Below are 13,141 nucleotides of genomic sequence, written 5' to 3' on the forward strand. Positions count from 1 at the left end.
AAAATTTTGCTTCATTTTTATATAAGTCCAGTAATTTTGTAGCATTATGGCTCTAAATGGGTTGAATGCAGAATATATACCTCTGAGATATTTGGGAAAGAAAGTCTACATTTTGGATAATTGGTCTACTACTGCTAAAACTAATATTTGAATCATCACTGGGTAAGAAATACTGTATTTCCTCATGACTATTTTCAAGATGGGGAGAAATTGCGGGCAACAAATTCTGATGAAAAATAATTTTAAAAGAATTGTCCACAAAACAAAAATTCTGACTTGTGAAGTAATGTATTATAGCTTGAGTCAATGATATAATTTAGTTTTGACAATTTCAACATGTTTCAATTTGATTCCCCAGAAATATTTCACTGTTTTTACCATAAGTTATATTTTCAACTGAAAAATAATTTGACCTGATATAGAACCAGTTTATGAAGAGGCAAAAACATGTCATATTTTAATATGTATTTTGCACTAGAAATGTTGCTTCATTGGAATGAGTACTGTTCTGTAGCTTATCAGATTTAAAACAAGAAAAACCAAAACAACAAAAAACAACAATTCCAAATTCCTTGTATTATCCTCTATTCCTTTTACTATGAGAGAGGCAAAGGCAGTCGCTAGGAAAAAGGGTTTGCCTGCCTAATTTTCAAATGTTACAAACAGACACTTTTAAGTTAAGTTCAGCTATGAGGAAATCTTACTTTTCCTTCTGAGATGATCCTTGCTGCGCCATCTGTAACTGAAGTTAAAAAAACTGCAGCAAGTAGAGATAGAGTTCCTTCACTTGTTGGGCGCATTACCCTTTCTGTATCATCTAAACGTTGTCATTCTGTGCTGTCTGACAGCACCATCTGGTTCAGAATATAATACCTCAGATCTGGCCATTTCTAGAGCTAGATGTGCTGCCACCATATAGAATGTGAGTCACTTTTGCCTTTGTACTACATCTTTTGAAATTATAATGCTGAGGCAGCATCTTCAGATGATCCAAAACCCCACACTGTTTAAACAGAAGCAATGAATAATTCACATCAGAAACAGAGAAAAGCAAACAAACAGAAGTCAATGGGCATCTCCTGGTTAGCTGGGAAAGAAGGGGATACACAGTATGCTCTGCTGTCATTGTCAGAGAGTACAGAATAACCTTTGCCTTGTGAGGAGAACTCTCTGGAGCTCTCCTAGGAGTGTCAGATCGTTTAGAGGATCACTGGTTCCACATCCCCCATCCCTAATATGTCACCCAGGAATGAGCTATAGCACACAAAGCGCTCTCCCTACAGGTACAGCCTTCTGGGAATCATAACCACCCCTAGATACAAAGCCAGTAGTTTTTTGTAGAATTGCACAGTGTGTTTTGGACTGGGGCAATCTTATCTAGCTTCTTAATTAGGAAAAAAAATAATACTCATAATAGTGGTTCTTCCATTAACAGGCAGGAAAAGTTATGCTGGAAGATGAATGGAGAAATTCAGTGGAACATTCAAACTGCTTTGCACCACTTTCTGACAAAAAGCATCAATAAATCTGATTTTATGTGGCGGTAGCAATAAGCTTCTGACTGCTTTGTCTCATTAGAGTTGTGGGAAGAAATTGGAATATGTCTCTAGCCTGGCAAACTAGGCCCTCTACCTGTAAATTATTAAACCTTATGTGTGTCAGGTGTGCTTAGAAGGGAATGAGCTGGGGAACAGAGAGAAATAGAGGTTGCATTGTTAGGTGCAGATGCCAGGAAAGAGATCAGAGGAAGACGATAATTTTTTGTTTTGCTTTAGCTTTATCTGCTTATTAGGAAGCATGGAATAACAAAACTACCTTTTAGAGGTCATGGTAACACAGGGAAAAAATGGATTGAGTGCATAGGCAGCTGAGTGAAACCTAGAATGTGTGCTGACTAATATGGGCTTTGGTTTTTGAGAAATACTCATACATAAGGAGTCATGCTCTGTCCTAAGATACCATTTTTTCATTGTATTGGAAATAGAAAAAAGATGCACACCAGAAACAGCAAATACAGGGATTTGGATGAAATGATCTGGATTTTTGTGCAAAAATACTGGTTCTGCTGGTACAGCAGATGCACAGCATCAATAAGATTTTCCACAGTATTGCTGAATCCTAATGGCTTTACCTACAACAAATCTCTTCTCAAATATAATGCACTACCATGAGTTCCAGGATGTCTAACCCACATCTGATTTTTTGGAGGTGCCTAACTGACCCTGGCACCTCCATGCATCATGAAACACTGTGAACAACTCTCCCATGGTTTTATTTGAAATTATTTTAGGCAACCAAAATCTGACTCCAGGTTGCACCTTTCATTGCATTTTTTTCAGGTTGACTGAGCACATGCTTTAGTATATGGTAAGTGAGGAGAAAAATAACAATCAGTTAAGCAAAAATATAAGCAGTTAAATGTTAAAGATCTGAATAACTGCAGTGTCTGAGAAAAAGGAAACAAATGTAGTCATCTGATATAAAATTGAATTGCAAGCACTGGACAGTGGAGGGCCTGGATTGTGACTATCTCATATTAGAAATCTGAAAAAGTATGTGCCCTTATATTGTTATCTTAAAAGTACTCCAGAACAAGAGCAGTCCTCTGTGAAGATATTAGTCTCTATAGCACAATATCAGAGATTTAGCCATTAAGTGCCATTGGGAGCGGTACTGTTACTCCTAGGAAAGGTGTCATTACTGCCCATAGATAAAAGAGTAAAAATCTCAATTTATCTTCTTCATGGTGCTATTCAGCAATCAGTTTCTTTTCTACTTCAAAATCTGGATTAAATGAGGCACAGCTGTAGGACAGAATGAAGGGACTGGCTGCTTTGAAGCTTTTGGGAGGAGGCATGGAATAGGTAGCTTGGGACTCACACTGCTCCAGGGGACACAGTTAGATGGCCTAGTTTCTGGCAGAAAATGGAGAGTATCTGTATTACATATACATCACCACAATGTGTCAGCTCAAGTTTGAAGCTTTATGGTCTGACCAAGGATTTGTTTGCTACAGTTTCATATCTTTGTTGTTCACTGAAACAATAAAAAACCAACAAACTCCTGCCATCATAAAATTTTCATTGATACAACAAATACAGAAATATTTCTTTACTATACCAGCATGCAATGATTTGCCACAATATGTGAGCACAGAAAGGGTGACTGACCAGTGACAGGGAGAACCCTAGCAGTGTGATTAATTCCAGACATTAAATCCCTGTAGCCCTTCTGTATCCTCAAATCAAACCCCCATGTTTTCCACATTGCTCACTAGACACAGAGAATAACATGATAATTTTGGAAGTTCAGTCTCACCTGCAGGCAAGAACTTGTCCCGTCATAGCAGAAACAAAAGTAGCACAGCAGGACCTTCACTATCAGGAACAGCAACAGGAATTGTCCTCTTGAAACAACAGCTCTTTATGTGTGAGCTTAAATGTGGGTATTTCATTTCTGTGAATGCTATTCTCAACAGTGTGTATACCAACCTAGATATATAATAAGCATAATCATTCCTTGCAAGTAATGAGACATATAGTTCCAGAAAAATATTCCCATTTCTGAAATGTTTTACATAGTCACTGTGGATAACAGGGAACAAAAAGAGGAAACTGAGCTGATTTTTCCCAAATCAACCTTTTGATTACTTAACACTTCTAACGTGTAACATGTAAAGGAGTTCCTTGTGTGATAGCAGACACTGCTGCTTAGGCAGGGGACTCTTCATCTCTACTACCCTTCCCTGTGCTCCCCACCCCATCCCAGCTATTACTTGCAAAGATAAATACTCCAATCCAAATAAAAATACTATAATTGGCCAGAATGTGAAAGAACATAAAATCCTATAAAATATATAAACACAGTGATTACATGTCTTAAACCACTTATTTCCTTGATGACAGAACTATCTGTCAGCAACAACCTCCCTCCTCCCCCCCTGCCCCCCATTTGTCAATAAACTACATTTACACTGGTGGCATCTGGCTACCAGTGACTGGATGTTTTATAAATATACAGATAGATTAATTTACTAGATTAAATAGATAGATGTAGGATGTTTGGGCTGAAGAGCCATGAACCCTTACTTAAGGGATTTGTCCTATAAATTCGTCTGAACCAGATTACTTTGTAATAATGGTTTATAGTTATCCAGGCTCTAAATCAAAGAACTATTGGCTTGCACGAAGGATGAAACATGAATCATATTGTGTTATAAAGAAACACATAATACCCAGTTGTTCATTTTTTTATTTGCTACATGAGGAAAAAACCTTCGCTCTTTGACTTCAACTCTGCAATGAATTGCAAAATGGCAGAAAGAAATATAAAGATCTTTAGTCTTTGGCATTAAATAGGCTTCAAGGTCTTCTTGATGAACCATTAGTACCCGCAGGCTACATGCTGCCTCAGTGGGATTCTGGTGCACTCATTTGCTGTATTACACTCAAGTAAAGTAACCCTTACCTAGCTTAAATGCAGCAGCCACACAGGAGGCAGAGGCATGAGCTACTCTGAGCCAAATTTTATAGGAAAAAAATAATATCAGAGGAGTCAGCTCAGAAATCACATTATTATGTATAGCAAAAGCCCATATGCTTCTTGAAGCAGCTACCTTAATGAATTTAAAACTGATAGCATTCTAAACATGAAGAGTAGGGAAAAAACCCAGTTGTGGAGCAGCAACAACAAAACCCAGGCATGAGATCTTTGCATGGAATGCTATGAATTTGTGTCCTTACTTAAGGACATAGTTTAGAGGTAGACTTGACAATGCTGAGTTAATGCTTGGACCCAATGGTCTTAGAGATCATGTCCAACCTGAATGGTGCTGTGATTCTCTGGTTCTCTGAATACTTGTTTAATGTTGTGGAATATTTGATGTTCATTCCTCCTTCGTTCTTTTTGTGACAAGCACAGATTTTGCAGGTTTTGGGCTTCTGCATTCTATATTTGGGGATAGGGTGGTGTGAATCTTTGGTAATTCACAGTCTGGTGCTGTACACTTGTGTGAGGGTGAGGCTGGCCCATGTCACAATCATGTCATGTCACCAGCATTGTACTGCTGTGCTCAGTCTCTAGACCTTGTCCAATTGCCAGATCATCCTCTTTGGTACCCACCCCTCTTTTGCTGTCATGTAGGCAAGTTTTGCTCTCAGCTTGTGCTCATAACCTAACCGACACAGACGTTTTGATATTAATTGTATTTTGTACTTACCCAGACAGAAACAACGCTTAAGGAAGTGTTTCATCTGTGGAACCCAAAGTTTCCCTCAACCCAGTGCTTTTGCAGACCTCAGGTAAGGATTTCCCTTAAATGATTCTCTTTAACATAGGCATAACTAGCTGGAACTGTTAGGACATAGTGTGTGAATGAAGCACATTTTAATTTATTATAGGGTCTACAAGGTTTGCCCCATAATATTACTCTATTTTTAAGTTAATATTTTCAAGGAAATGGATCTATCTCCTTGAAGTAGACTTTATTAGTTTTTTCCTCCGTTATTCTCAGATTAAAAGAGTGCTGACTATTTAATAAATTATTAATTGCTTACATCAAATTAAGTATTTTTCTTCTCTCCTTATCATATGGTAACCTTCATATAAGTGGTCCTAATTTTTAGAATAAGCTTTTAATTCGTGAATTTGTGTTATTTGCATTGGTATATTTTGGACATGCAATCCTTTATCCAATAAAGCTTCTTAAAGAACATTCCAAACAGTTGCTAATTAAGCACCAAAGTAGTCTTAAGCCCACAAAATTAGCAATATGCAATTAATGGGATGAGCTGTCACTCATTATTGAAAGCTTAATATGCATAAAAGCAGCCAAATAAAAGAATATGATGCTGTTAAATTGTTGACACTATGTTGGTAACCTAGGTGATAGAGTTAGGCACAAAACCTACACATGACAAGGATGCTGAGGATGACTTCACCATTTGCTGCGTAGACCCACATGTTCTCCAAAAGACAGTAAACTGCCTTCTATTCTCTTTTACTCGCATGTCAGCTTGGAGTCATATTATGTGAATGTTGTAATGATGCTGATAAATGCAGTTCCCACATGCTTCAAGAATACCCACTTACTCTTTCACATAAGACCTTAGCTGGCCATGATAAATGGACTGGGCGTCATCTTCAAAAATCAGTGAGATTAAAGCATCTAACTGAAGAATACTGCTAAAATTTCAGATGGCTGACATAATTGCCTTATTTTCAAGGGTATAAATTTCACCCAATTCACTTAGACTGGTGGGATTTATTGTGCTTCTATTCCTCACCTCGCTTTCCTTTTAATATATGCATAATCAGTCTCGATGATCAAAACACTGCTGCTCTGGAAGATTAGTCAAAGCACACGGAAGAGTAACGTATTAGATATACATAGGTTAGAAATGTGTTTCTCCTTAAGGAAAACATTTTCATCAGTTCTTTTGCATTTCTCTTATATTTCTCATTGACTTTAAAAGCCTGAACAATGTGTCGCATAATACATTATATATTTTCTCTGTTCAGTTATCAAGATCTTGATATGTTACTGCTATTTTTTTAAATTTTATTTTAAATATGGCATTAAAATTCACAAATTATATTTCAAAAGGAACATAAATTCCACAGAAAGGACAGATTTACAGAATTTTAAAGCAAATTTCAAAAGCTCAGCTGTCATCATACCATCCGTTGCAATGAGTATAAATAACTTCCTTTTAATACATGAAGCATTGGGAGGAGAAAAGAAAAAGATATATGCATAGGAGGAAAACTCCAGGTGCTCCTAGAGTTATTTGGGACATTTTCCAGTTGAAAATATGGAAATACTGTCACTCAGGCCAGAAAGCTTGTTGCTATGGGGACATAATAACAGAATCATTTGACGACTTGGCAGTTGTTAGAGTTGGCAGAGAGAACCCTGGGAGAGGGGCTGTTGGGTGATTTCAGGTGGGTGTGCACTGGGGATGGATGGGTGGCTAGGAGGAAAAAAGACTGAGAAATTCTTTCAATATTTCATTCTCTCCTTTATGTTGGAATGGGGTTTTTTTTGTCTGTTTTCCTTTTTTTCATTTTTTGTTTTGCTTGTTTTTAGTTTTGCTTTTTATAGTGTTCCTACTTAGAAGCTTAAAATCTTTGAAAAAGGAACAAGAGAAGACCCATATTCAGACATCAGCTAGCTATGCATTCACCCTAGAATGAATATATATTGAAGTGCAAAAAAATTATGCAAGAGCTGGCAAAGAGATAAGGCTGCATAAAAAGCCAATATGATTTTGGCTGCTCCCTCTGAGGAGTCATATCATAAACCAAGAAGATTATAGTTCCTCTGTAGTTCAGATGTGATGGTAGTTAGAATATTATAGTAGCTGCAGTACATAGAGAGTCAGAGATTAACTAGGAAGAATTTAAAACCAGGTAGCAGTAATTATTGAAAACTGGAGGCTGGTTTATAAAGATGAAAGAACTAACACTGTTTAAGTTGGCTGAATGTCAGATAAGATGCATGTCACTAGATCGCTAATATTTCAAGAGTCTGAACATCAAAGCAGTCAAGGAAATATTTAGTTGAATAATAGTATTCTTGGAAGAAATTGGGGTGGAACTGAGGAAAATAAAAACCACACTAGATACAAGGAAAGGAATCCTACTGCTGAGTCTATTGCATTAAAGAGTGATCACAGTTTCTGAGAAACAATATTGTACACTTGTAAAGTCCCAAATGATGCTGGGCAATGCATGGAAAAATGTACATTAGGCAGAGGTTTTAGTGTTGTATTGCAGCTGAAAAATATATAAATCCTACTGTTTCTTTTACTGGGAGGAAGTGAGAAAAATCTGGTAACTGCTTTGGGGTACTTTTCTAGAGGAAATTAAAGAAAACAAGCATTGAAAAGTCATTCTGTGGCAGTACATGAGGAATTGGTAATATGTCATATTTGACTGATGCACTTACATCCAAAAATCCTCAGGGTTCCTACACTGCAAGAGAATCTAGGGAGAGAAACAATGTCCTAATTCAGTCATAGATAAGGAACAGTGAAGTTTACTAAATTGCATTGTGGTCTAAATATATTGAAGATCGTGTAATTGTATCATTTAGGGTATTTGGGAATGTTTTTTTGTTCTGTAACAGTTTTTCAGGGGAATACTGTCTCCACTGACTCCACTAGAAGAAAGAAAGTGATGAATGTTTTCTATGTTTTATGGCACAATATAAATATCAGATGTGTTCATAGATTTTAATCCTTTCCTACAGGCAAACTGCTTCTGTTTCTCTTCTGTTCTCTTATGATCACACCACCCAGACTGTTCCCTTTCCCTGTGCAAATCAAAATCAATTAAAAATATCCCCACAGGACTCAATTTTCAGAGAACCTACATATCCACACCTCTAATGGAAGTCAATGATAGCTGCAGGCGTGTGGCATCTCAGAAACTCAGGCTCTATAGAGCTAAGTAAAGAAAAACATATGGATTTTTTAGGTAATATACCATGGGAGAAATCTCTAAATAGGCCCTGAAATAATGAAGCTACATGTTTTATACTATAGTCCAACTCGCAATCACTAGGCCATCTCACCACAGGGGAAAAAGAGGATATTGAGAGTTATTGAACATTGCCAATTTTTGCTGTGGATCAGCTCGAAGTTATTTAGCACAGATGTTTCTGTAATTGTGACACACTGGGAAAATCCACATGCTCAATAGCCCTCAAACTTGCACTTCCATCTGTGCAGTATGATGGTCTACAGTTACTGCACACAGCTGCAATATAAAGCACACAGAGTTCTGGCTTAAGATCTGCTGAAAGATTTTTCTTAGCACCATCTGCACTTTTTATCTACTTGTCTCCCTACGGTTCTGTGTTTAGATGCAGTACAGTTATAAGACAGTAAAATATAAGCCTAGTGAAAATAATAATGTGTAAAGAACTGTATAAAATTCAACAGTGTGGTTCGAAACCTCTCATGATGTGAAAGTATGATAGGAATTTAACAGTAAACTGTGAAATCCATCAGTATTTCTATTTATATTCTTAAATCAGTTTTGAACTATATTAGTAACAACTGAAAGAGAGGATTCTCATACTAGAAAAAGAGCATGATTTAACCCACAGTAGTGAAAATGATGCTTCTGGAAACTGCTTCCTCATCCTAATACCTTCTTAGACTTTGATCACATTCCAAAAAGTACAGGGAAAAATCTCCACCTCTGCTGTTTTGACAAACATTTTGGAATCAAAACAGTGTGTACCAATCTAGAAAATTAGAGAGGAAGACTTCCACTACCTTTGAAATTTAAATAGGCTTGAATGTTAATTATTCATAACTTATTTGTTCAGTTCAGGCTCAGGATACAAAGAAAAAAGAAGGTAATCTTTCAAAATTTAGGCATATACAGCTCAGTGTGGAGATACAGAAGCTGTTGTTGGCAGGGAGAAAAGCTTTGCTGTCATATTATTTTTTCCCTATGTTGCTGCAGCTGTGGGTCCATTATGTATCCCTGTCTAAGGAGAAAGTGGGACTGTTTCACCTCAGCCCTTGATTTTTTAGCACCAATAGGAGGATAGACTTGTCGTTTAATTTTTCTCTGCAGTGAGCCACTAGCTCTTTTGTTCTGCAGCTCTTTCTTGCAATATCCTGATCCAAGTCACTTCTATAACTGGTTGTTGCATTGGGAAGTGTAGCAATTCCAACAATAGGACACTGTAAAATGTTTCCCATCATGCAGCCATTCTAAATAATGCAACAGAACGTCTGCATTCTCAAATTTAACAAGAACTCTTCAGACCTTGGGGGATTAAAGAAAACGATCTCACTTCTAAACCTGACTGTAATCTATATGATTGTCTGGAATGCTCACAGAATTCAGTCCTGTAGAAACCTGGAATATTAATGACAAAATTTTCACTCTTGCTAGAAATATATTGGGATCTGGAACTGTCAGAACCTTTTTTTTTAATGTCTTCCTTTTTCCCTTCTTAACTTCTGCTCTGGGAGCTCAACTTCATCATGTTCTGAAAGAAACAGCTAACTGTACGTGAGTGTTGCAGAACCAGCATGTTTCTGGGGTATGTTTTATCCAGCCCTTCAATCAAATTATTTTTGTTTCTTTAGATTTATAGACGGTAGAGTCACAGATAGATGCACAGTGTGTAGTCATCCAGCACTACTGCACATCTGTTACTGTATTTATGTAACATTTTCTTTCTCTCAAAAGAAAAAAGGGCTTGTGTTGTAGCACATAATATTAAAACACTACTTCCCTGGCTGCAAAAGTAAGTTTCTGCCTGGAGTGCATCAGGACAATCCAATACATAGACATCTTGAGGAATCCCCTGTGGCAGGAAAGACTAAATTTTGTATGCTAATTCAAAAATCTCCACAAAATCTATGATGATGAAGAGAAGAATGCTATGCCCTCCATTTTCATATCCTTTCCATTATGTTATTTTCAAGGTTGAAAATTTTTTTAAATTTTTTTTTTAATTTTTTTTTTTTTTTTTTTTTTTTTTTTTTTTTTTTTTTTTTTTTTTTTTTACTTTTCCTCTTTGGAATGACTTTGGGGAGCCCTTAACAATACATGTCAAAATGTAAGGGCTGCACTTCATTGTGAACTGTTTCTCTGCTGACTCATCTGCCACAGCTAATCAAGACTTTTTGGTCTACATACTGCAGCATTTTCAACCTTTTAGCAGTAAAGCAGTGCTTTTTTGCTCAAAAGCTTTTAAATTATATTCCATGGTGGGTGGCTGATAAGAATTTTTTTTCCTCGAGTGAAAACTCTTTTCTTGTTATTGCTACCTGGTGTCATGTTCTATTTTTCAAGTCACAAAGTTTTTGGTGTCCAGTAACTTTTTTTTTTTTTTTTTTTTTTTCTGAGCTGGGGAATTGTTTTCCTATTTAGACAGCCCTACACTTTTTCAGTTTGGTCTCAATGGCACCTCTTAGTGACACACAAGCCTAGGTTATTTTTTCCTTGTCCCACCAACGAAGTAGAAAGAGGAACATTGGTCCTTAGTCTGCATACTTCAGGAATGAAGTTGTGGACAGGAAAGATTGCAGGGAATTTTCTGGGTACAGCATTTTCAGTTCATTGTAGCTCCTTGGGTGAGGAGACAAAAGACCACAACTTCCAAGATTTTCTAGTTTTATACTCTTCCTGCTGTTCTGAGTTGTCTGTATTGTCCTCTTTTGTCTGGACGTCCTAGCAAGCACTGTCCAGTCCAGTACCTTCACAGGGGACTCACATGACTTGAACTAAATTATTTTCCTCACCACTTTGGCAGCTGGGGAAAAAAACACTGTTTGCAAAGGAGCAATATGTGCAGCCTGATGAATGGTGCAGGCTCTGTATGTTGCTTCTATAGAACATCTCAAATGTCTTGTCAGTGTTTTGTGCTCTCAGCAGTTCTTCCTTTTAGGCAGCTCCTTCCTCCAGGATGAAACAAGATGAATATTGTTTCCTTTGGGATTCACAAAAACTTTATTCACTGTAGAAGTCAAAATTAACTGCGTTTAGGACCTATATTGTGTAAGCTGCTCATTTTGCAGTGGTTTTTACCACTACATTTTTACCAGTACTTAATTCTGAAATTTCCTCACCAATTCACTTTTTCCATTTGGGGAGTATAATAAAAAGCTGACTTAAGGATTTTATAGAAATATGTGCATTAAGAAGTACAGCACATGGTCACTCAAGGCTTTTTTTAGAGCATCCAATATTTACTTCAGATTTTATGCTTGCAAAAAAAACCCCAAAGTGGTTATTTTACAGGCACAGAAATTTAAATTCTTGTACTGTCTATCTCTTTGACTATTATACTTGAACAGAAGCTATACCTTGAATTACTTTTAGTTTGATTGCAGAATGATTATTAAAAAGCTCAAGCCATTTTTGCAATGATGGGGAAGTGATGGATGTCCCATCTCTTGATGTGTTCAATGCCTAGTTGGATGGAGCTCTGAGCAACTTGGTCTAGTGAAAGGTATCCCTGCCCATGGCAGGGGGGAGGAACACAATGGTCTTTAAGGGCCTTTCCAATCCAAACCATTCTATGGTTAATTCTATGAATTTTGGAGTGGGAATAATTTATAGATGGCACGGTACAACTTTAAGTTTTTATCCAGTGAATTACACAGACTCTTTGCTGCTACTTAATGATGATGTGTCTTTCTAACACAGCTACTCTCTTTTCTCTCTCCAAGTTCCTATAATAAGAGTTTGAGAAATTTAAAGATACCTCTGTTTTTATTTTGGAGGTATTATGTATTTCTTGCTGGTGTCTCTGCTCCACAGAGCTATAGTTTTACTTACTTCAGCAGCCAGGAATCATGAAGTCCTAGGACAAGAAAGGAACTTCAAGAGATCATCTCATCCTTTTGTTTGTTTCACTGTTATTTAAAGCAAATGCCATTCTTTGGTCTTCTCTACTCTGAATTAAACTACTAATTTCCTTTAGTCTTTGCCCACAGGCCATATTTTTAAACCTCTGATCTTTTTTTTTTTCTTTTTTTTTCTTTTTCCTAGACTCTCTGCATTGATCTATGAGTTTATTGAAGTATACTGCCCAGGACTAGACACAATACTCTGTCTAAGGCCATAGCATTGAATAAAACATTGAACAAAGCAGAGGGATTACTTCATATTTCCTTCCAGTCAGTCTTTCTTATACATCCTGCTGTACCGTTTTTGAGGCATTTGCCTTTTTCACAACAGCATGACATGTTGACTCATGTTCACTTTGTGACCCTTTACAATCCTTCATTTATTTTTTCATAGAACTGTCTATAAACTGTTATTCCTCATCCTGTATTTATGTAGTGAATTAATCATAAGTATGGGATCTTGCTTTTACCCCTACTAAATCTTGTAATATTTTCTGTCCATATCTCTGATTTTTTAAGATCATCTTGAATTCTGTCCTTGTCGTCTAACATTCTTTTGGTCCCTCTCAGGAAACAGTACCTGTTGACTTAATAAGCCTGCTCTCTGTTCCTTTTAGATCATTAATGAAAATATTGAATTGTATCAAACCCAGAGGAGACAGACCATTAGAATGTATCCTGTTAGATATGTATTTCTGACTAAAAACAAATTGAAGACATAATTACACTGTCCTAACAACATATAATGGTTGGCTGAG

The sequence above is a fragment of the Onychostruthus taczanowskii genome, unplaced genomic scaffold, assembly GCF_017590055.1.
Source record: "Onychostruthus taczanowskii isolate IOZ18803 unplaced genomic scaffold, ASM1759005v1 scaffold16, whole genome shotgun sequence".
Classification (NCBI taxonomy): domain Eukaryota; kingdom Metazoa; phylum Chordata; class Aves; order Passeriformes; family Passeridae; genus Onychostruthus; species Onychostruthus taczanowskii.